Source organism: Pan troglodytes, chromosome 14, assembly GCF_028858775.2.
Source record: "Pan troglodytes isolate AG18354 chromosome 14, NHGRI_mPanTro3-v2.0_pri, whole genome shotgun sequence".
In the NCBI taxonomy this organism is placed as follows: Eukaryota; Metazoa; Chordata; class Mammalia; order Primates; family Hominidae; genus Pan; species Pan troglodytes.
In genome coordinates, this window is record NC_072412.2 from 9,797,178 (window position 1) to 9,820,741 (window position 23,564).

General features: G+C 39.7%; 1 long non-coding RNA gene across 1 annotated transcript; it reads right to left on the reverse strand.

Moving 5' to 3' along the window:
- Positions 1–324: 324 nt before the first annotated feature.
- Positions 325–12,972, reverse strand: LOC134806993 (uncharacterized). The gene is made up of 4 exons (XR_010150336.1): positions 12,819–12,972; positions 5,614–5,644; positions 2,863–2,932; positions 325–598 (listed from the first exon to the last, which is right to left on the reverse strand). It is a non-coding gene; the product is annotated as an uncharacterized LOC134806993 (long non-coding RNA).
- Positions 12,973–23,564: the final 10,592 nt, after the last annotated feature.

Consider the following 23,564-nt stretch of genomic DNA (forward strand, 5'->3'; position numbering starts at 1 on the left):
AAAAATGCTCATCATCACTGGCCATCAGAGAAATGCAAATTGAAACCACTGTGAGATATCATTTCACACCAGTTAGAATGGCAATCATTAAAAAGTCAGGAAACAACAGGTGCTGGAGAGGATGTGGAGAAATAGGAACACTTTTACACTGTTGGTGGGACTGTAAACTAGTTCAAACATTGTGGAAGACAGTGTGGAGATTCCTCAAGGATCAAGAATTAGAAATACCATTTGATCCAGCCATCCCATTACTGGATATATATGCAAAGGATTATAAATCATGCTGCTATAAAGACACATGCACATGTATGTTTATTGTGGCACTATTCACAATAGCAAAGGCTTGGAACCAACCCATATGCCCATCAACGATAGACTGGATTAAGAAAATGTGGCACTTACACACCATGGAATACTATGCAGCATAAAAACTGATGAGTTCATGTCCTTTGTAGGGACACGGATGAAGCTGGAAACCATCATTCTGAGCAAACTGTTGCAAGGACAGAAAACCAAACACCACATGTTCTCACTTATAGGTGGGAACTGAACAATGAGAACACTTGGACACAGGATGGGGAACATCACACACCAGGGCCTGTCATGGGGTGGGGGGAGAGGGGAGGAATAGCATTAGGAGATATACCTAATATAAATGACGAGTTAATGGGTGCAACACACCAACATGGCACATGTATACATATTTAACAAACCTGCACGTTGTGCACATATACCCTAGAACTTAAAGTATAATAATAATAATAAAGAGTAATGTATGGCTTGAAACGGTATATTTAATGGAACATGAGTTGGGTCTAATAAAAAGCTTAAGAAATGTTAATCTAAAATCTCAATGTTAAGATTCCAGTTGAATGATACTACAAAATATATTGTAACCCTCTTTGCTACCGATGACCTATTTCTATTTTATTTCCTTTTTAATTATGGCATAATTTCTCAACATAACATGTCAAAACTTATACACCCTTAAATATTAAAAAATAATACAATGTAAGCAATATTTTAAATACAATAATGATTAGATACATTAGGTTTATTATATTACTTATAACATTCCATTATATAAAAATTCATTTGTTTATTTATTCAGATTAAACAACTATTAAGGCTGAATGTCTCATGTCTGTAACCCCAGCACTTTGAGAGGCTGAGGTGAGCAGAACACTTGAGCCCAACAGTTAAAGAAGAGCCTGGGCAACAAGGCAAAAAACCCTATCTCTACAAAACTCAGCCCAGCATGGTGACACAGGTCTATGGTGACATAGCTCTATTGTTTCAACTACTTGGATGGCTGAGGTGTGAGGATCACCTGAGCCTAGGAAATGGAGATCAGAGTGAGCCAAGATCTCACCAGTGCCCTCCAGCCTGGGTGACAGAGTGAAACCCCATCTCAAAAAACAACAAGTAAAATGCTTCTTACATGGAAGACTGTATTCTAGGTACTCCAGGATACACACAAATATGTTTACTGACCTCCAGTAGCTTATGGTATGCAGGAGCTTCCAATGATCATTTAAAAAACTAAATAGAAAACCTTCTAACATTCAAACTTTCAGAATATGATATAAGGACTTTGAGTGGTTATTTTATTTTATTTTATTTTTTAAGATGTAGTCTTGCTCTGTCACCCAGCCTACAGTGCAATGATGCGATCTTGGCTCACTGCAATCTTTGCCTCCTGGGTTCAAGCGATTCTCCTGCCTTGGCCTCCTGAGCAACTGGGATTACAGGCATGCACTATCATGCCTGGATAATTTTTGTGCTTTTTTTTTTTTTTTTTTTTTAGAGACAGGGTTTCACCATGTTGGCCAGGCTGATCTTGAACTCCTGACCTCAGGTGATCTACCCACCTCGGCCTCCAAAAGTGCTGGGATTACAGGTGTGAGCCACTACGCCTGGCCAAGTAAATATTTTAAATAAACTACAATGACAAAATTATGATGATAAAGACTTACCATATTGGTATTAAGAGTCTCTGCTTCTAGAACTGGTTATTTGCAGGAAAATACATGTTATTCAATTAGATGAAGTGTTTTATATAAACTCTTCATGGACAACTCATAAATCACATGAAAATCCCTTTGCAATACAAATCTTGAGAACATAAATTTAAATTTCTACATTTCCACAATTTATATTTTTAAATCAGATGTAATGTTGCCCAGGCTGTTTTCAAACTCCTGTGTTCAAGCAATCTTACTGTCTCAAACTCCCAAGTAGCAGGGACTACAGGTGTACACCACCAAACTCAGCTATTTTTCTACAATTTTAATACTTTTTTAGTCTCACTACAGAGCCAATAATATAAGTAGAGAAACAATCTCTCCTAAAAACTATATGACACCAAAATGATAAGTTTCCAAGAACAAAAGCTATATGCTATGTGCTGAACATTTCTGCCACTAAAAATTACCAGGAGGATTCCATGATTACTGCAAACAATTTGATCCACTGAAGATTTATACAGGAATAAATATTAAGAAAGTCACACTCATATGATTTAAGTCAAAGTATTAGTATTTATCCAAATAAACTTTAACCAAATTTCATATTTCCTCTATTGGAGAAAGCATTTCCTAATGTGATTTTCCTGTGACTACTTATTTTCCAGTTCATTTATTTTTCAGCTCCCACCCTGTCACAGTACTTACCAATCTTTATTAGTTACCAAAGTTAAACACATTTTTTGAATCAACTAGCCATGTGTATGTTTTTCTCTGACCAGCTTTCCATTACCACCATAAAACAATGATAGGTAAACCACGGCTAAATTTGAAAAGTAAATACTATGCAAAACTACACTCAGAGTGAGAAAATTAATTTTACAAGAGACCACTTTACCTTAGTAGCAACACTCAAGTCTTCATCATCCAATGTAGGCAATGAATCCACACACAGTTCATGCAAAATGCTTGAGAGCAAAAATACACAATGAAAATGAGCAAGTTGATTTCTTTACAATTTTTTAAACTGCCAGTTTATATCCAGCTTCCCCCTCAAAAAAAGGAAAACATAATCTGGGGAAAGGTCAGTGATCTATATATTAAATTATGATTCTTGATATAATTAAAATATGTCCCCTGTTCTAAAAATAGATTTTAGTTACCTATTTCTGCCTCCACCTGTCTAAATCTATAAAATATTCAATGAAAACTAACCTTGAGGTTTATAACAAATAGTGACAGTCAATATATTGGCAGAGCCTGACAATAATGTGCCCTCACAAATTATCTGTCCTGAAGCTGAACTTCAAATTCAATTAATGGATGACATAAATTTTGTTCCCTAAACTGGAATAAAACTGATGACCTAAAACAAGGTAGAAAGATCCACTGTCTCTTTTCCGTGATCTGTCTCTGGATAAAAGACTAATCTACATCACTTCAAAATGGTAGTCTTGATTCCTCAGCATGGATCCAACTTAGGAAGGTCCTATTGCTTTCCTTTACCCTAAATTGGTACAGGAAAGCCCCCACAATATTTGAAATGTATGAAAGCTAAATGTACAGAAGTCAAATAGCAAAGGTGTATGTTCTTATTGAGAATACTTTTCCCAGAAAGATTAAAATATTAACAATTATAAAATCCCATTATTTTCACTCTATAGGTCCCACCTTATTCAGGTCCACATAAACTAGCAAGCCCTTAAAAATTTTCATAGGCACTCAGACACCCAAGGAGAGAGACTGCCAGAAAAGAAACAGGGTCATGATAGTTGTACCTCTATTTCCCTAAGTACTATCTAAGTATATTTCTTCCTATGGACACCCACTTCCAGATTCTACTTCTGCAGGGTTCCACAGAAGTCTCCAATCTTCAAATCTTCAGTGTATGAAAGCACAGATTCCTGAAAGAATGGCCTCAAATGACCAGGAGTAGGAGCTCTCTATATCCCTGCTCCTGAAAAACAAGCTAACTGGAGTCTCCATCACCTGCCACCAGCTATACACACTATCAACTACCCAACTGAACTCCATGACTGATTTGCCAGCTAATCATGTCCCTGACCCAGCCCACATGGACATGGGAAGGACATCAGTGAACTGTGAAAAGAGGCAGAGGTGAGGAGACACCTGTCCTGTGCCACACATCTATGTAGTTCAACAATTTCCAGCCCCTTAGTACTCCAGGGGCTCTAAGCCACCCCTTTGTAAGTCAGGATGGAAGTAGATGACACCACATTTCTATCTGCTGTAGACATTCTTCCCAGTGTCTCAAAATGTTTTGGCATCTTTCAGTAAAAATCTTCAAGTTTGTCAGTCCTTGATTTAAAAAAAAAAAAGCAGCAAAATTTTTAGAGCTCCCTTGAACCTTCTATTTTAATGTGCCTTTGTAGATAATTCCCAACATCTTGTGTCCTTCATTTTTATAATTTATCTTTATCAAACTTGTCATAAACCCCAATACTTTGATCTCTTGTAGAAGAGTCCATACTCCTATCCAATCCAGTGTTGTTTATCTTCAAACTTGGACTTCCCCTGCTCATTCCATTCTTATCTACTTCCATTGGGTTCACCAGCTAATTCCATTCTCATTCTATCCACAGACTCACTCCCTTTTGCATTATTAAAACACACGCCAATAGGACATAAAAAGAAGCAAGAGTACTGGGCTTTACCATGAGTTCAAATCTCATTTCTGCCAATTCCTATGTCTAAAAAAAAAAGCTTCCTAATCTCTTTGAGCCTCACATTCTCTATCTAGAGAATCACTTGACCAGAATGTTCAACGCAGATAAAAATACTAGAAGGTATTTTAATTCATTCCAAGATTCCTTAAAATTCTGTAATTCTATGTCCTCTTGATTCTGTCTATAGAAAAACTTGGAATGCATAGGCAGCAGAGTTTGAAAAAATAATAGAACAAAAGAAACACCAAGAAAAACAGAGAAGAAAGTTTTAAAAAATGAAGACAAGATTATATGAAAGTCATGGAAAAAGCAACAAGACTAAAAAAAGTATTATGGAAATAAGCAGAAATACTTGCCTAAATGGAAAACCAAACTGGGAAGTCAAATAATTTGTCTCTAAGACTTGCCTAAACTTGCTTTGGTAAAACTTACAGTCCTATGGCCAAAGCTAAGTCAGATCTGCCCTAGAGCCTTTGAAGGTAAAAATAAGATACTGGCTACCACCGAAATCGTCAAATTTATTAGGACTAACAACATTCTAACAATAAACTTAAATGAGAGTTCAAGGTATTTAAACTCTCATTAATTTAGAAGTTAATCAAATTAATGAATCCGATTGATCTGATTCAGACCTATACTTTGATCCAAGGGCTGCACAGATATCTATCAATCTATGTTGAGGAGCAAGAGAAAGGATTTGGAAGGCAGGCAGGCTGATGGTCAAACTGTAGGCCAGCTACTTTGTTAACTATGGGATCATGAGGCAATTAACCAGCTCTAATCCATAGTTGTTTATTTAACAGTAGGTTATAGGAACACAGATGTTATGATGGCTTTACGAGATGATAAATGCATAGAACATATTAGGATGTCTAGCCCAGAATACAACACTCAACAGATATTAGTTTCTTCCATCTATATTTTCTTAGTTAACATAATTTTTTAAATCTATGAAATCTTACCTGACTGCAGATTCATCAGAAATTCCAACATCTATTAAAGAAAAAGGTAAAATGCATTTTAAATCAATAATAAATATACAGAATATTAAAATCATAAGAATGCACAGTGATGCATGCCTCTAATCCAGACTACTTGGGAGGATGAGGCAGGAGGATCACTTGAGGAGCCCAGAAGTTTGAGACCAGCTTGGGAAACATAGTAAGACTCTACCTTCATAAAAAAATTGTGCACACTTGTGTGTATGCTTTAGATCCTGTTTTTTGTTGTTGTTGTTGTTTTGGTTTGGTTTGGTTTTTTAAAGCATAAGACTGACGCTTTGTTACAAAGCATTCCTTTGGGAGCATGCCTGGGACCTTATTAGAATTAACATTCATTATATGTATTGGTAGGTAATTAATGCAGTAAGAACTCTTCCCTCTGTATTTATTAGATGAAAAGAGGAAGAAATTTATTAAAATTTGGTATCTACAAGTGAACTGCAGTATACAAGTCATCCTAGCCAAAGCCTATGAGATTGAGTAAAGATGGTATTGTTAGCAGAACAGGTGTGATGAGTCAACAGTGTCAAAGAGCATGATTTCTGGACTGAAATATGAGGGGCCATTACAACAGAGTATACACTAGTACCCCTTATCCACTATATGCGCAGAAAGACATACTTGACACGTTTTTCTCTGCTGTCACACCACAACAACAATCATCAACAAAGAAGGCTTCTGTGACCAAATGTGTGGAGAGTTTTTCCCCCCAACAAACAAGCAATCATTTCTGCTGATGACACAATTCAATTCTCACACCCTATCTACAGATAACACCAGATTTAATTTAATTTATAAATTAAACTTTGTCATAGATATGTATGTATAGGGAAAAACAGCTTGTGATTCAGTACTATTCATGGTTTCATGCATGCACTGGGGGTCTTGGAATGTATCTCCCACAGTTAAGGTGTAGTTACTGCACTTATTTTGTTATAACACAACACAGCTTCTCTAGCTCTTCAGTTCAAACTGTTTAGTTTAGAATAAAACATGCTATCGCCAGAAACCAACAAAACACAGGAAGCAGACCAGAAACAGGAATCCTTGAAAAGACTTTCGAGCCACCAGTGGAGAAGATCTCAAGAGAGATCAGTGTGTTACTCTGGCTAATACTTTTCTGGGTAAGGTGCTGGGTGGTTTCCTTAGTTGTGGCTATTTGCTCTGGCCTACGTATAACAAGGCCCAAATTCACCTGCCATTTTACCTCCCACAGAAAGAACCACTGGAAAGATCACTCCTTTAAGAGCTTATCCACATTCAGAGAGAAGCTGAATAAACACTGGGGAGGTATGGCAGGCTGCCGGGCAATATTATCTGATGTGAAAAAATATATAGAAAGAAAACTATCAATGCCCTTTTACTACCAGAATGTTCTAATGCTTGCCCATCTCCCTAGTAGGAGAAAAAAATTTTTTCACCTCGCATAAAGCAAAACTCCCTTGTCATCTCTCATGACAGAATCTAGTTGTAGGTGAGTCGTGTCATCATAATACAGGCTGTTGTCAACCTCATCCCTCAAAGGAAGAGGATCAGTGAGGAACTTATGTATTTACCTAATAGCATTCACTGCCTGGTCTTATTTCCAAAAGAAGTTAAGTATGAAAGACTTTGTGATTCCAGTTTTATAAAGCACAACCCTTTGCACTTGTCCCCTTCCATTGCTAAAGAGTCTATCTGGACCCACCTCACAGAGCAAGATGCTCCAGGTTGTGCTGTGTAGTACGGTGTGGTGTCCTTTTCCTCAACCCTTTCTATTATGTGCCACATATCTATACAAATCATGTTTTCTAAGTATGTAAATCATATCTCATCAGAATACATCATTCTTTACAAAGATAAAGAAGCAAAAGAAAAACAAAAGGACAAAGAACATCTTAAATGACTACATTCAACTGCCATGGATCTTTAATTTTTTAACTACTCAAAAAGATATCCACTCTTCTTATTCCAACTATATGACTCTTCTGAAAAAAGTAAAACTATGAAGACAGAGTAAACATCAATGGTTGTCACGAGTTGCTAGGGAGAAAGGGAGAGATGAACAGGCATAGCACAGAGAATTTTTAGGGCAGTGAAACTGTTCTGTCGATAATATTACAGTAATAGATACATGTCATGTCATTATACATTTGTCCAAATTCACAGAATGTACAGCATCAAGAGTGAGGCCTTATGTAAACTATGAACTTCAAGTGATTATAATGTGTCAATGTAAGTTCATCAGTTGTAACAAATGGACCACTCTCTGGTGGAAAATACTAATAATGGGGGAGGCTATGCATGTGTGGGAGGCATGGGATATATGAGAAATCTCTGTACCTTCCTCTCAATTTTGCTGTGAACCTAAAACTACTCTAAGAAATAAGGTTATTGATTTAAAAAAAATATTCAGCTGGGCTCAGTGGCTCATGCCTGTAATCTCAGCACTTTGGGAGGCAAAGGTGGGTGGATCACCTGAGGTCAGGAGTTCAAGACCAGCCTGGCCAACATGGCAAAACCTCATCTCTAATAAAAATACAAAAATTAGCTGGGTATGGTAGCTGGCACCTGTAATTTCAGCTACCCGGGAGGCTGAGGCAGGAGAATCGCTTGAGCCTAGAAAGCAGAGGTTGCAGTTAACCAAGATCGCACCACTGCACTGCAGCCTGGGAGACAGAGTGAGATTCTGTCTCAAAAAACACAAAAGATATTCACTGTCTATGCATCCCAGGATCTCCAGAACAACAATTAAAATAAATAAATAAAAAAGATGGCTGGGGGCAGTGGCTCATGTCTGTAATCCCAGCACTTTGAGAGGCTGAGGTGGGTGGATCACCTGAGGTCAGGAGTTCGAGACCAGCCTGACTAACATGGTAAAACCTCATCTCTACTGAATATAAAAAATTAGCTGGGCATGATGGTGCATGCCTGTAGTTCCAGGTACCTGGGAGGCTGAGGCAGGAGAATCATTTGAATCTGGGAGGTGGAGGTTGCAATGATCCAAGATTGTGTCATTGCACTGCAGCCTGGTCAACAAGAGCAAAACTCTGTCTCAAAAAAAAATAAGTAAATAAAATTAAAAATAAAGATATTCACTGAACCTGTTACTATGATATATTTAAGCAAGACACGGCGACCCTAAAAATTAGAGATCATTGAAGACCAAAGTAACAACATGTGGTCATTATTTCTCAAATTGAAGTATATAAAATATATAAAATAAATAAATTTAATTGCATGCTTAGGTAAGAAAATATTGATAAAAATGATTGAATATTTTATCTTATTTCATAATTCTAAGCAGGGCTTTAGCACAATATGAAAACTAGATTATTCATGTAATCCAAATAAAAGACAATTTTTATTCTAATTTTAACTCAGAAATTATTTTGCTTATTTAACAATTTTACTGAAAGGTAAATGAGATAAATAGGACAGATTATAATTACCTAACATTGCTATGGTAACTTATGTACAAATAGCTGTTTGTCACCGAAAGTCAAAAAAGTAACCAGCGCTGCAACTTAAGATGGATCATACAACAGAAATTAGTACCAAGTTACCTTATCTTATAATATTATGTTATTAAAATGAAATTTTAAAACAACACCAAAAATTAAGTTGGGGCTATACAAAGTGTGCAGAAAAGATTTCATATAACAGGCAAGAGACTGCCATCCTTAGAAAGGCCTGCATGCAAGGCTGGCCCTTGGCTGGTGTTTAGGAAATTGGAATTGGGAGGGTTTCCACCATTCCCTGAGAAGAGTGGCTCACTGTGTCTAAAGTTTTTATAGAAACCGCCAATGGGTGAAATCCAAAGCAGCAGCTGGTGTATCCATTAACATTCTCAAAACAGGATGCATCTGGACCCCTGTGTACAATCTTCATAGCACACAGACACTAAACAGAAAGGCAGTCATTGCTGCCAAACAGGACCCAAGTGCCACACACAGTGCAATGAAGCTATAAGCTCCCTATGGAGAGAAAAGTAGGCAAATCAAAAATATTCAATATCCAATCCAAGTCCACATTAAATCTTGATTCCAGAAACGTGCATTAACCACTTCAAAGACTAAAATTTAAACCATCTTTTCTATAGCGATTTCCCATTTGGTTGGCAGGCATACAGGAGTAGAGAATGATTTAATTTACTTACAAGTATTCAGAAAAGATAGTGACCTCTACATTCAACCAGCTACAGCAGCTTAGCACCCAGCCAAAGCCTGCATCTCTCCCACCTTAAGATTTAGTGGTTGGATAGAGTTAGCAGCATCCAGGCCACATCTATCTCTGCATTCTAAGTTTGCTTCCAAGATAAAGATACAAATGCAGGCTGGCTCCAACCTAGTCAGAGATCCCAGCCCCACTCTCTGCATCCCAAAATCCCTCAAAGACCCAAGAGACTTTCCAGATTTCTACAGTCTCCTCACAGGTTCCCTTGACAGTTAAATGCCCTCTCTTTACCTCAACTAGCTGCAGGTAGAATATAATGGGTATAACAGAAAATCACTGTAAGTGTAATATGAAGATACACAGCCCTTTTAAGCATTTCATTATATTACATCTAGCTTACTTCTAAGTGATTTATTCAGATGTGACTGAAGAAAGTCTAAAGGGAAAAAAAGCAATTTAATTTGATAAATTAAATTATCAATTATAGCCAAATTATTTGGCTATAACAAATTAAACATTTTAAGCAGACAGAAGATGTAAACATTTTAAGTTGACAGAAGATATAAAATGTTCACTATCAAAATGTCACAACTGATAAAAATGTTCTCAAATATTTCTGTCTCAAACTTGCACTGTTCATTAAGGAAGCAAAATAGGTGGGACATACACAGCAACAACATCCCTCAAAAAACAACTTGGCTCATTCCTATAAGCCAGGCAGCAAATACATCATCCTTACATATGTTAATTACCTTCCAATTTCAAATTCTCAACTGTGAAATAAAGGGCCATTTTATTTGGCTGCTTCCAGTTCAATATGACTGTTTTTATTAAAACATCTCTAACTTGAAAAATATTTGGTGTTTTCTAAAAAACTGCAAATTGCCACAAATGGCCAGATAATTTGGAATAAACACCCTACAGAAAAAAATATATATTCAAGTTGCATAAGTCACTTTGAGCAATCCTTTGAGGATATTTCATTTATATCTAAATGAACCACAGGTTTAGCTGGCTTTTCCGGAAAACCAGAAGCAAATAATGTATGATTATAATGAAAACCATCTCAAGCAATTTGGAAATGAAGTACCACATGTCTTATGCTGTCCCTTCCATACTTGACAAAACAACCTATAACAAATTGTTTACTTTGAGATTTAGCAGGAAAATTCCATGAGATTTAAATGAGATGACAACTAATAAGCCGTCTACCTTTGACTCTACTCCTATTAAAAATGGGTTAGGAAAGTGCTTTGAAAATCAAGTGTGTTCATCAGGGAATCATTTACCTAAGTCTTCTTAACACTGCTTAGTGAATATTAAGCCTGATGTAGTAAATACATGCTAACCACTAAATTGAAGGGGAAAGAGGGAGAACAAAGAGGCATGTAAAGTACACTTACTTTTTCTAGTAGGAAAAAGCCAATTAAAACTATCACCTATTAGTTTTATTGGAATCAGTCTTACAGGAGGACAAACTTCCTACTGTCGCTACCTATTCTCAATATTTTTCTTATTTCTTCCTAAACTTCTAGAGCCGTGCTGTCCAATAAATATGTGAGCCACGTACGTAATTTTAAATGTACTGGTAAGCCCCATTAAAAGAAAAGGTGAAATTAATTTTAAATATACTTAACTCAGTATGTCCCAAATAGTAATCATAGTAATAATTTTAACATATAATCAATATAAAAAATTATCAAGCAGATATTCTACGCTGTTCTTCCCACTCCAATGACAAAATCCAGTATATTTAACACAACACATCTCAATTAGGACTAGCCAGGATTTCAAGTGCTCAACAGTTACAGGTGGCTAGCGCCTACTGAATTGGACACTGCAGTTTCAGTGCATTGAATTTCTATCCCACTTAGCGCTAATTAAAACTTCACCCTCTCACCTGATAATTATGCTAAAATCTCAGAAAGTAACCCACTACAGGCAGTTTCAAGCCCTAATTTACCTCTAATTACTCTTACAGCAATGCAATGAATCATGATTTAAAATTTAAAAAAAAATTGCTGTTAAATTATTAGTCAAGCGCCCAGGGCAATGGACAGTAAAGAAATAATGTAGGCCATGGGCCGAGATGACAAAACGGTCCTTTTATTTAAAGCTATAATAATAATCTGAAGCCAGCCCTGTAAAATAGACATCCATTGAAAAAGGCATGCTAGTTCTTTTGCTTTTTTGTGTACTTGGCCTCCTGTGTCCCTAAACAGATCTCTTCTCAGCTGGGTTTGCTCAGCAAGTCACTTGTTGAGTCTTGCGGTCAACAGAGGGGGTAGGGAATGGCAGGGGCTGCCATAGGAGTGAGGCGGAGGAGGCAAGGTGAGGGGGGCCAGGTGAGGAGGGGGGCACTTGAAGGGGAGTTCAAGACCAGCCTGGGCAACATGGTGAGACCACCGCCCCTCACCGCTGCCATCTCTGGTCTCACTCTGGTCTCACACACATGCACAAATTAAATTTAATTTAAAAATTAAAAAATTGTTTTAAAATAAGTGAAATATTTACATGGATTATGTATACATTCATTTTGTAGAACTATAGATCCCATGTAACTGGGAACTCTTTACTCTTCTAACACAACATTTATTTAGCCACAAATAAAAGACCAGTGATGTAGCCTGTACACAAAAAAGTAAGAAAACACTGGTTAGGCTGGGGCAGGGGTGGGGGGAAGAGATCTACAAAATTAAAATTTTATTGGGAAGGATCACTAATTAGAATCAGAACAATTACTGCTTTAAAGTAGTCAAGAACAGAGCACAAGGAACCCAGAGAAGAAGCAGATATGATTCAGAGCAGAGCTTACAGAGCAGATGGTATCTGAGCCGAGACTGATAGAATAACATTAATAAGGGCATTCACGGCCATTTATTATCACTTAACTGCAATGCATTTTGTATAAGTTATTTCTACTCTTCATATCAACCATGGAAAATAATACTTATTCTTCTCTTTTGAAGTTAAAGAAGTGGTAAGTGGTCTAAGAAGATAAATTAACATACCAACACCAAATAGCTCAAGTTCAGTGACTCAAGAGGGCCTGCGTCTCCCCAAGAGGTTGCTCAGCAGGCAGACGAGGTAGAGAGCCCTTCCAAGAAGTGACAGTGAGATGTGAAAGGTCTCAGTGTGTCTCTGAGAACAACAGAAACCAGTATGTAGACCAAGTGGGAAAAGCCACGGAAGAGGCAGGGATTTCCTCTTAAGATAGCAAGAATAAACAGAGCAGGGCTGAGGGAAGCCATGGAAAACGGGCAGAATACCATGGATTTAGTGAGAAAAAAACAACTTTTACTTTAGAAAGGGGGAAAGAATGGTGGTGGTCTAGGTAAGCCTAGAAGCAGAGGAAAGGGCAGTGGAGAAAAAATAAACAAAATGTATGAGTCAGGGTTCTCCAGAGGGACAGATCCAACAAGATACACGTATATGTATAAGGGAGTTTACGAGAGAGAATTGGTTCACACGGTTAGAAGGCAGTCCCACAATAGGCTGTCTGCCAGGTAGGGAAAGAGAGAAGCTAGTAGTGGCTCAGTCCAAGTCCAAAAGCCTCAAAACCAGGAAATCCCGCAGTGCAGTCTTCAGTCTGAGGCCGAGGGCCTGAGAGCCTCGGGGAAGCCACTGGTGCAAGTCCCAGAGTCCAAAGGCATAAGAACCTGGAGTCTCATGTCCGAGGGCAGGAAGAAGGGAAGCAAGTGTCCTGCACGGGAAGAAGAAAAAAAGAGAGCCAGAAGCTTCAGCTAGCAAGGTTATCCCATCTTCCTCCGCCTGCTTTATTCTATACAGGCAGCGTGTGTACACCACTTCTGTGATATTGTTCCTAATATCCATGGGAAGAAAGAGTGATGTTATTCCCAATAGCTTATGGGGGTGTACATCCCCTGTGATATTATTCCTAGTATGCAGGGGCAGGGAAAGGATGACATTACTCCCAATATCGCAGAGGGTGTACTCCCCGCCTTGTGATATTGTTCCTAATATTTAGGGGATAGTGGGTGATATTACTCCCAATATCACAGGGGGTGTGCACCCCCCGTGGTATTCTTCCTAATATCCGGGGTGGGGGGAGAGGTTGATATTACTGTCAATGTCACAGGGGGTGTACATCCTCCCGTTGTATTGTTCCTAATATCTGGGGGTGGTATTACTGTCACTATCACAGAGGGTGTAGACCCCTTCAGTGATATTGTTACTAATATCTGGGGGGGAGAGGATGATATTACTGTCAATATCGCAGGGGGTGTACACCCCCCGTGATATCGTTCCTAATATCCGGGGGGGAAGAGGAAATTACTGTCAATATCACAGTGGGTGTACACCTCTTCTGTGATATTGTTCCTAATATCCGGGGGGGAGAGGATATTACTGTCAATATCGCAGGGAGTGTACAACCCTTCTGTGATATTGCTCCTAATATCCGGGGGTGGGAGAGGATATTACTGTCAATATCGCAGGGGGTGTACACCCTTTCTGTGATATTGTTCCTAATATCCAGGTGGGGAGAGGATCATATCACTTTCAATATCGCCAAGTGTGTACATCCCCATTGTGATATTGTTCCTATATTTAGGGGATAGTGGATTACATTACTGTCAATATCGCAGGGGGTGTGCACCCCCCCATGGTATTGTTCCTAATGTCCAGCAAGGGAGAAAACACTACTACTTCCAATATGGCAGGGGGTGTACACGTCCTATGCGATACTGTTCCTATATCCATGGGGGAAAAGGATATTGGGAACAATATTACAAACAATATCACAGGGGGGTGTACATGTCCTGAGATATGAGGAGTAATATAACCCTCTCCCCCTCTAGATATTACAAACTGTATCACAGAGAGGTGTAAACCCCCTGCGATGTGGAAAGTAATATCATCCTCTCCCCCACTGGATATTACAAATAATATCACAGGTGGTGTACATGTGAGGTGTTTACGATATTGGGAGTAATATCATATCCCCCAGTGGATATTATGAACAGTATCACAGAGGGGTGTATACACACTCTGCCTTATAGGGAGTAATATACTCCTCTCCCACCCTGGATATTACAAACAATATCACAGAGGGTGTACACACAGGGTGTTTATGGTATTGGAAGTAGTATTATCTCCCCCATGGATATTACTAATAATATCACAGGGGTGTGTACATCCCCTGTGATACAGGGAGTAATATCATCCTTTCCCAGCCTGGATATTACAAACAATATGGCAGGGGGAAGTACAACCTGGCAATATGGGTAGTAACATCATCTCCTCCCCGCGTGGATATTATGAACAATATTCTAGGGGGTTGTACACCCCCTGCAATATGGGGAGTAGCATCATCCTCTCCCCCACTAGATATTATAAACAATATCACAAGGGGGTGTACACTTCCTGCGATTAAAGGAGAAATATAATTCTTTCCCCCCAGAGATATTATGAACAATATCGCAGGGAATTGTTCTCCCATGCTATATGGGGAGTAACATCTTCATCTTTCCCCTGGATATTACGAAAAATAATGCAGGGGAATGTAAATCCCCTGCGATATGGGGAGTAAAATCATTCTCTCTGGCCAGGAGCGGTGGCTCACACCTGTAATCCCAGCACTTTGGGAAGCCGAGGCGGGCGGATCACGAGGTCAGGAGATCGAGACCATCCTGGCTAACATGGTGAAACCCTGTCTCTACTAAAAATACAAAAAATTAGCCGGGCGCGGTGGCGGGCGCCTGTAGTCCCAGCTACTAGGGAGTCTGAGGCAGGAGAATGGTGTGAACCTGGGAGGCGGTGCTTGCAGTGTGCCAAGATCAGGCCACTGCACTCCAACCCGGGCGACAGAGCAAGGCTCTGTCTCAAAAAAAAAAAAAATCAAATCATTCTCTCCCTCCCTGGATATTATGGACAATATCACAGGGGGGTGTACAATGAGTTTCTAGAATATATTTGAGGAGGGTGACGGGCGGTGTGTGCATGCTTCATGGCCTTTTTCAATTAAACACTCTGCTGTCAATTTATTGCTAAATCCTCCTTGAGCCCTTAGATTTCATAACGGTTGTCGCGGCATTTTTCTGGATGTAGAAAACATTCCCATTTCTTGCCACCTCATGGGCTACACCTTGACCTAAAGTTTTTATGTAGATACTTGTGCTTACTCTGCGGCCTTTCCAGGGTTTGCTGAAGATGGAGGTATTTAGGCTGGGCAAGAGGTGGTGAGGTAAATTGGGGTTTATCGATTATAGAACAGGCTCCTTTAGAGGGATATAAAGCACCGCCAAGTCCTTTGAGTTTTAAGCTGTTGCTTGTAGTGTTCTGGCGAACAGTTTTGTTGATCTAACTATTCGAGTTTAGAGTTAAGCATAGCGGGGTATCTACTCCCAGTTTGGATCTTAGCTATTTTGTCTTCAGAATATTAAAGGCACCTTCGTAGTTATTTCAGCTGGGGTTTTTTTTACAACATTTTTACAACTTATTTAGAAACTTTCAGGTTTCTAAATATATGAATGAACCATAATATAAGCCTCAGCCAATACAATGCCGGTTAGGCCTCCTACTGTAAAAAGGAAAATAAATCCCCGGGCTCACAGCATTGCGGGGGATCATTTGATATTACCGCCGTGAAGTGTAGCTAGCTAGTCAGCTAAAAACTTTGACGCTAGTAGGAATAGCAATAATTATAACAGCAGAGGTGAAGCAGGCTCATGTATCCACATCTAACCCTACCGTAAATATATGGTGGGCCCATACAATAAACCGTAAGGACCCAACTGATCCTATAGCTCACACTAGGCCCATATACCTGAATGGTTCTTTTTTTTCCAGAATAGTATGTTACGACGTGGGAAATTATCCCAAAGCCCAGTGGGATGAGGATGTAGACTTCAGGGTGACCAAATAATCTGAATAAATGCTGAAATAAGATAGGATCACCTCCACCAGGAAGGTAGAAAAAAGTAGTATTAAGATTGCAGTCAGTTAACAATATAGTGATGCCGGCGGCTAGGACTCGGAGACAAAGGAGTAGAAGAACTGCTGTAATTAGGACTAATCAGATGAAGAGGGGTGTGTGATATTGGGACATGGCTGGGGGTTTTATATTAACAATTGTGGTAATAAAGTTAATAGCCCCTGAAGTAGAAGAAACACCTGTCAAGTGGAGTGAAAAGATAGTGAAATCTACAGAGGCGCCTGCATGTGTTAGGTTTCCTGCTAAGGGAGGAGAGACTGTTCAGCCGGTTCCAGTGCCGGCTTCTACTATAGTGGATGCAAGTAATAAAAGGAAGGAGGGTAGGAGGAGTCAGAAGCTCATATTATTTATGCAGAGAAATGCTATATCGGGGGCGCCAATTATCGGGGGACTAATCAGTTGCCAAGACCTCCAATTATAGTATTACTATAAAGAAAATTATGACAAATGCATAGGCTATAACAATGACATAAATTTGATCATCTAGTAGAGTTCAGCTCGAATAAGGCTTAAAGCTGTACTGACTATCCCTGCTCATGTGCCAAATAATAAATATAATGTCCCGATATCTTTATGGTTGGTTGAGAATAGTCAACTGTCAGCCAACATAAATGAAGTGAGAAAAAAGGGTAAAATGACTGAGTAGGGCATTAGACTGTACATCTAAAAACAGAGGCCAACGCCTGTTTTTACCAGTCCCAAGGTGATTTTCATGTTGAATTGTAAATTCAAAGAAGCAGCTTCAATCCTGCTTCTCTCACCTATTTTCCCCCAGCGGCTGGAGAAGTAGATTCAAACCAGTTGACTAGGGAGTTTAGCTGTTAAGTTTTCATGGGTTTAAGTCTCATCAACTTAGTAAGGACTTAGCTTACTTAAAGTGATTGATCTGTATTCAATTGACCAAGGGTGTTCTGTATCTGAGAAAGTACATTTCAGGATCACCATACAACAACTGTTCAAAAAGGCCTCCAATATGGGACAGTCCTATTTATTATCTCAGAAATATTCCTCTTCGCTGGATTCTTTTGAGCATTCTACCATTCTAGCCTAGCCCCTACTCCAGAATTAGGAGGGCATTGACCCCCAACAGGTATTTCTCCCCTTGACCCCCTGGAAGTACCTCTCCTGAATCCATCTGTATTACTTGCATCAGGAGTTTCAATTACTTGAGCCCATCACAGCCTAACAAAAAATAATCAAAAACATACAATCCAAGCGCTACTTGTTACAATTATATTAGATATTTACTTCACCCTCCTACAAGTCTCAGAATACTTCAAAGCTCCCTTTGCTATTTCTGATGGTATTTATGGCTAATCATTTTTTTATAGCTACAGGCTTTCACAGAATTCACGTCATTATTGGATCAACATTCCTCAGTCTGCCTTCTCCGCCAATTAAAATACCACTTTACATCTAGTCATCACTTTGCCTTTGAAGCCGCTGCCTGATATCGACACTTTGTAGATGTAGTATGACTATTCTTGTATGTTTCTATTTATTGATGAGGATCTTACTCTTTTAGTATAAATAGTACCATGATTTCCAAAGTTTTGATAGCATCCGAAAAACAGTAATTCACCTAACATTAACCCTAGTAATCAACACCCTATTAGCCCTGTTACTAATAATTATTACATTTTGGCTCCCACAACTTAATATATATATATGTAGAGAGGGAGAAAAAAAATATATATATATATGTATAAAATAAATATATATAGAAAAATCTAGCCCTTATGAATGCAGATTTGACCCTCTATCCTCTGCCCACATTCCCTTCTCCATAAAATTCTTTCTAGTAGCCATCACATTTCCCCTATTTGAGTTAGAACTCCCCCTACTACTACCCTTACTGTGAGCCCTTCAAACAATCTGATACTAATAATCCCTGCGATATGTGTAGTGACTTCATACTTCACCCCCACGGACATTACGGCCAATATCAGAGTGGAGTGTGCACCCCCTGCAATATGGGGAGTGATATCATCCTCTCCCCACTGGATGTTATGGACAATATCACAGGAGGTTTACTTTCTCTGGGTTATGGGGAAAAATATCCTCCTGTCCCCGCCTGGATGTCAGACATATTTAGAGGGGGGTGTCCACCCCCTGTGATATGGGGAGTAGTAATATCCTCTCCTGCCCTGGATGTTATGGACAATATATAGGGAGATGTACAATCCCTTCGATATGGGGAGTAATATCATCCTCTTCCCCCTAAACGTTACGAACAGTATCACAGGGGGGTGTACACCCCCTGCAATATCTGGAGTAGTATCATCCCCTTCTTCCCTAAATGTTACAGAGACTATCACAGGGGTGTGTACACCTTCTGAAACATGGGAATAATATTCTCTTCCCCTCTGGATGTTATTATGGACAACATTACAGCCGTGTGCACCCTCTATGATATGCAGAGTAATATCATCCTCTCCCCCCCGCATGTAAGTGACAATACCACAAACGGGTTTACATCCCCCATGATATGGGGAGTAATATCATCCTCTTTCCCACTGGATATTAACAATATCACTTGGGGATGTACAACCCCTGTGATATTCGGAATAATATCTTCTAATCCACTGAAAATTATAAACAATATCACCACTGTACACTCCCTGTGATATTGGAAGTAATATCATCCTCTAATCCCCTAAAAATTATGAACAGTATCACAGGGGAGTGTATACTTCCTACTATATTGGGAGTAATATCATCCTGTCGTCTTCTAAATATTATGAACAATATTACAGGGGATGTAACACTCCCTGCGATATGTGGAGTAATATCATCCTCTCCTTCCCTAAATATTGTGAACAATATCACAGGAGGTTGTACACAATCTGCGATATTGTTTGTAGTATCCAGTGGGAAAGTGGATGCTATTACTCCCCATATCACAGGGGGTGTACACCCCCACTGTGATATATTCAATAACATCCAGAAGTAATATTACTGACAAAATTGCAGGGGGTGTAAACCCCACCTGTGATACCGTTCCTAATATCCCGGGGAAGGGAGGATGATATTATTCCCAATATTGCAGGGGGTGTACACCCACCCTATGATATTGTTATTAATACCCAGGAGGGGAGACAATGGTATTACTCACAGTATCAAAGAGGTTGTACTGCCCCCCTGTGATAGTTTCTAATATCCAGGGGTGTATATCACCCTTGTGATATTGTTTCTAATATGTAGGGGGAAGGACAATGATATTACTGTCCGTATCACAGGGGGTGTACAACAAGCCCCCCGGGATATCATTCCTAATATCCATGGGAAGAAAGAATATTATAATATCACAGAAGTTGTACACCCCCTCTGTGATATTGTTCCTAATATCAAAGACAGAAGGGTATGATGTTCTTCCCAAAATCACAGGAAGTGTATACACACCCTGTGCTATTTTTCCTAATATCGAGAGTGAGAGACAATGATACTTCCAATATCGTAAGGAGTGTACACTCTCCCCGTGATACCAGGTGGGGAAATGTTGATATTACTCCAAATGTCACAGTGGGTGTACACACGTTTTGCGATATTGTTCCTAATATCAAGTGGGGAGGAGGATTGTATTACTCCCACCATATTACTCCCCACACCCCATTATACTGTTCTTAATATCCAGATTTGGAGAGGATGATATTACTCCCAAAATCTCAGGATGTGTATACCCCTTCTGTGATACTGCTTCTTATATCCAGGGGAAGACTAGATGATAGTACTCCCAACAGTGCAGGGTGTTACACGCCACCCCCCATGATATTGTCTCTAATATCAAGTTGGGGAGAGGGTGATATTGCTCCAAATAGTGTAAAGGGTGCACACCAGCACTGTGATATTATTCGTAGTATCCAGAGAAGGAGAGAATGGTATTATTTTTAATATCACAGAGGGTGCACACCCCCCTTGTGATACTGCTCCTAACATCCAAGGGGTAGAGGATGAAATTACTCCCAATATCACAGTGGGTATACACCCCCCCGTGGTATTGTTCCTAATATCCAGGGGGTATAGGATGATAGTACTATAAATATCGCAAGGGGTATACACCCCTTCTGATATTGTTACTAATATCTGTGGGGGGAGTCGATGATATTACTTCCAATATCACAGGGCATGTACACCCCCCTTGTGATATTGTTCCTAATATCCTGGGAGGAGACTACGATATTACTGGCAATATCGCAGGGTGTGTGCATTCCCGTGATATTGTTCCTAATGTCCAGCAAGGGAGAAAATATTACTCCCAATATGGCGGGGGTGTACACTTCCCATGCGATATCGTTCCTAATATCCATGGGGGAAAAGGATGATATTACTCTAAATGTCGCAGGAGGTGTAAACTGCCCCTGTGATATTGTTCTCAATATCCATGGGGGGAGAGAATGATATTACTCCCAATATCACAGGTGGTGTACACCCCTCCTGTTATATTATTCCTAATATCCAGGTTGGGAGAGAATAATATTACAGGTAAAATAGCAGGGGGTGTACACTCCGCCTGTGATATTGTTCCTAATATCCAGGGTAAGAGTGGACAATATTACTCTCAATATCGCAGGATGTGTACACCCCCTTTGTGATATTGTTCCTAATATCCGTAGGGGGCGAGGGTGATACCACTCCCAATAGGGCAGAAAAGGTACAGCCCCGCTGTGATATCATTCCTAATATCCAGAGGGGACAGGATGGTATTACTCCCAATATCACAGAAGGCATACACCCCCTCCCCATGATATTGTTCATAACACCCAGGGGGTAGAGGATGATATTACTCCCAATATCACAGTGGGTGTACACCCACCCTGTGATATTGTTCCTAATATCCATGTGGAAAGGGTATAAAGTTACTCCCAATATCACAGGGGTTGTACAACCCCCTTGTGATATTGTTCCTTATATTCGGGGCAGAGACAATGATATAGCTGTCCATATTGCAGGTGGTGTACAACCCCCTGGGAATTTGTTCCTAATATTCAGTGGGGAAGATGATATTAATTAAAATGTCACGGGGGGTATACAACCCCTTTGTGATATTATTCCTAATATCCAGGGAAAGAAAGAATATTATTCCCAATATCGCAGGGGATGTACACCCCTCTCTGATACTCTTTCTAATATCCCTGGGGGGAGTCTATAATATTACTGGCAATATCATAAGGAGTGTATACCCCCCGTTATATTGTTCCTTATGTCCAGCAAGGGAGAAAATATTAATCCCAATATGGAACAGGGTGTACACACCCATGAGGTATTGTTCCTAATATCCAGGGAGGGAAAGGATGATATTACTCCCAATGTTGCAGTGGTGTATAACCCCCGTGATATTGTTCCTAATATCTAGGTGGGGAAAGTACAGTATTACTCTCAATATAGCAGGGGTTGTACACCACCTTTGTGATATTGTTCTACATATCCATGGGGAAAGAAAATGATAGTACTCCACAATATCACATGTGGTGTACAACCCCTTGTGATACTGTTTCTAATATCCATGTTGGGGGAGGATATTACTCCCAATATTGCACGTGTTGCACAGACCCCCTTTGATATTGCTTGTACTATGCAGGGTGTGGGGGAGAGGATGATATTGGGAGTAATATCATCCTCTCTCCCCGGATATTAAAAGCAATATTCAGGGTGGTCGACACTTCCTGCAATATTGAGTATAATATCCTCTCCCAACCTGGATATTAGGAACAATATCACAGGGGCATGTACACTCCCTTCCTTTCACCATATACAAAAATCAACTCAAGATGGATGAAGGACTTATGTAAGACCCAAAACTATATAAAACCTAGAAGAAAACTTAGGAAATATCATTCTGGACATAGACGCAGGCAAATATTTCATGATGAAGATTCCAAAAGCAATTGCAACAAGAAGAATTGACGAGTGGGACCTCATGAAACTAAAGAGCTTCAGCACAGCAAAAGAAACTATCAACAGAGAACACCCTACAGAACAGAAGAAAATATTTTCAAATTACATATCTGAAAAAGATCTAATACTTAGCATGTATAAAGAATCAATAAGCAAAAATCAAACCCACTACAAATAGGCAAAGAACATGAAACCCCACATTCACCATCCTCAAGTCCACGTGCAACTTCTTTCTGGATGCTGGACAAGGACTTGGGTACCAAGAGGGCACTGAACGGGTTAACACTTAAGCCGTCTGTGGATTCTTTTTTCAAAAGACAACGTATGTATGGCAAACAACCATATGAAATAATACTCAACATCACTAATCATCAGAAAATCAGAACCATGAGATACCATATCACACCGGTCAGAATGGCTATTATTAAAAAATCAAAACATAACAGACGGTGCCGAGTTTGTGGAAAAAAGGGAATGCTTATACACTGCTGGTGGTGATATAGAAAGGAGACAGGGAAATACTGGGTAGAAGAGAGTGGTTCCCTGGCAAAGCCCTGCCCACAAGCCTGGAAACCCATGGCCCTAAATGGGAACAGGCATTCCTGCTTTTGCACCCAAAAGTTGTCTTTCAGCTCACCATGCACCCCCTGTCCTGTACCCATATATGCCCCAGACCCCAGGCTCCAGAAGCAGACAAGCAGATGAGGAGATGAACAGAAGAGCAGAATTGCAGAATGATGTGGCAGAAAGAAGAGAAGGAGCATCTGAATGCCAAGAGGGGTATGGCTGGCAGTGGTTGGAGAGATCAGCCTCTGGATGGCAAAGCTCCCGGGGAAGATCATCTTCCCATTCCATCCCCTTTCCAGCTCCCCATCCATCCCATTGAGTGCCACCTCCACCACTCAAT